At 57.4% G+C, this 2,500-nt stretch overlaps 1 non-coding gene across 1 annotated transcript in view; it reads right to left on the bottom strand.

The window, feature by feature from the left end:
• The window catches only part of LOC126138018 (small subunit ribosomal RNA), a 1,889-nt gene extending 1,429 nt beyond the window's left edge, over nt 1-460 (bottom strand). The window contains exon 1 of the ribosomal RNA XR_007528064.1: nt 1-460. This exon is cut by the window's left edge and continues 1,429 nt beyond it. This is a non-coding gene — a ribosomal RNA (small subunit ribosomal RNA).
• Between the last annotated feature and the right edge of the window lie 2,040 nt (nt 461-2,500).

The following is a 2,500-nucleotide window of genomic DNA, read 5'->3' as shown; positions in this document are numbered from 1 at the left end:
ACCTCCCCGTGCCGGGAGTGGGTAATTTGCGCGCCTGCTGCCTTCCTTGGATGTGGTAGCCGTTTCTCAGGCTCCCTCTCCGGAATCGAACCCTGATTCCCCGTTACCCGTTACAACCATGGTAGGCGCAGAACCGCAGACATTTGAAAGATGCGTCGCCGGTACGAGGACCGTGCGATCAGCCCAAAGTTATTCAGAGTCACCAAGGCAAACGGACCGGACGAGCCGACCGATTGGTTTTGATCTAATAAAAGCGTCCCTTCCATCTCTGGTCGGGACTCTGTTTGCATGTATTAGCTCTAGAATTACCACAGTTATCCAAGTAACGTGGGTACGATCTAAGGAACCATAACTGATTTAATGAGCCATTCGCGGTTTCACCTTAATGCGGCTTGTACTGAGACATGCATGGCTTAATCTTTGAGACAAGCATATGACTACTGGCAGGATCAACCAGGGAGCTGCGTCAACTAGAGCTGAGCAGCCGGCCGCCCGGGAGTGTGTCCCAGGGGCCCGCGCGAACACGCAAGCGTCCGCTCAATTATTCTGCAAACAGGAGGAGGCTGAGCTCCCCTGCACAATACACCTCGAAACCCTCTCAGGTCCCGGCGGCGCGCAGCGCCGTCCTAAGTACTTGGTCGGGTTCGAGAGAGGCGCAATCGCCCGGAGTTAGGCGAGTAGACGCTTTAGGTGCGACCACCCGTGCTCCCAACTGAGCTTGCCGCTGCCGACAGAGGCCCGGGAGCGTGCTGTCGTGGCATTGCCGGCGGGAGACAACACGCGCCACCTACGGTGACCGGCAGCTCCAACGCCAGCGCCACAGAAGGGCAAAGGCCCCACGTGGGTGCCGAAGCGAACTCTCCCAGCACAGCGCACGTGCCAACACGTCTGCACAACTGCGATACAAACCACCAGCGAGAACCGCTGGGGCGACCGAGCAGCAGACGGCGTCGCGGCGCCGAGTGCCGGGCGGCGGCGCATCCTCAACGCACACAGTCCTCAGTCGGACCAGCACACTGCAGATGTCCACCGCGCTTCGCACCGTGGCCCGCGAGGACCCACTTTGGCCGCCCGGCGCCGCGCGCAGGGTGCCCCGGCGCGCAGCTGCGCCGCCTGCCGCGTCCGTCGGCCGGCGCGCCTGCCACTGGGCGCCCCCACCAGCCGGCTGTAGCGCGTGCGCCCACGCACCGCGCGGCCAGCACGCCGGGCGGCCCCCCCTCACCGGCCGGGGACGGTCCCACCCAGCCACCGCCGCGTATCGCTTCACACACAGATTTGCCCTTACTGATTTACCTCCAGCAACAACAACCGCACCACAATGGGTTTACCAGTTGTTCATTTGCGTTGCGTCACGTCACCAGCAAACGTAGACGTCCATCCCAGTTTGCAAATGCAACGATTATTGCATACCTGTCTGTTAGGTGTCACGACACACTACGTCTGCCCACATACACGCAACAAAATGTGCACGACTAGAGAACACGTGGGAGGTGGCCCCCTACGTATGCGATGTCCATTACGAGACCGACTGTCAACCAGCATCTGTACCATGTCGCAGATGTGGAACGCGGTGCACCATGCTATCACACTGTGTGAGAAGAGACGACTACGTTTGAATACACGCGCCACTACATCAACAGACGGCTCATGCTGATCGCCATCCAGGGCGTCCGTTACTCCCACACGTCTCTATGGCGTACCACACTGCAATGTAGCTGTTATGGGGAGACGGCACGTGGCTGAGTGCACAACATTTGGACCGTATGGTTCGCTGTTGTTGGGCGCAGTCGTACGGTCACACATGTGCCACAGCGTATCATTCAGTACATACGGACCTATGTGCAGTACAATGTGAGGATTAAGCTTACGATATCAGCGGACAGTGGACACAGGCCGTACCACGACGTAGACTGAGCGCTTCGACATGCGAATGCCAGTGAACAGCTGCGAAGGGCATTGAACACGCAAGCACCTGAACGACCAGCGTGCGAAGGCAGGGTGGAGGGGGGGAGGGCGATGTACATCCTGCAGTTGTCCACATTACAGTGTACAGCGGGAGCATGTAAAAAGTAAGCAACACTTGCGAAGTGTTCAACATGAAACGACACACAAGAGGGTGGGCGGTGCGAGTAGCGAACTATATTCAGAGGGTTGTGGTTAGACAACACTAGATTAATGTAACGTGTCATATGCCAATTACAGAGCAGGTTAAGGCACAACGTGGGTTAGGTTAAGGCACAACGTGGGTTAGGTTAAGGCACAACGTGGGTTAGGTTAAGGCACAACGTGGGTTAGGTTAAGGCACAACGTGGGTTAGGTTAAGGCACAACGTGGGTTAGGTTAAGGCACAACGTGGGTTAGGTTAAGGCACAACGTGGGTTAGGTTAAGGCACAACGTGGGTTAGGTTAAGGCACAACGTGGGTTAGGTTAAGGCACAACGTGGGTTAGGTTAAGGCACAACGTGGGTTAGGTTAAGGCACAACGTGGGTTAGGTTAAGG

Source organism: Schistocerca cancellata, unplaced genomic scaffold, assembly GCF_023864275.1.
Source record: "Schistocerca cancellata isolate TAMUIC-IGC-003103 unplaced genomic scaffold, iqSchCanc2.1 HiC_scaffold_649, whole genome shotgun sequence".
Lineage (NCBI taxonomy): Eukaryota > Metazoa > Arthropoda > Insecta > Orthoptera > Acrididae > Schistocerca > Schistocerca cancellata.
This window is presented reverse-complemented; position numbering and strand designations above follow the sequence as displayed.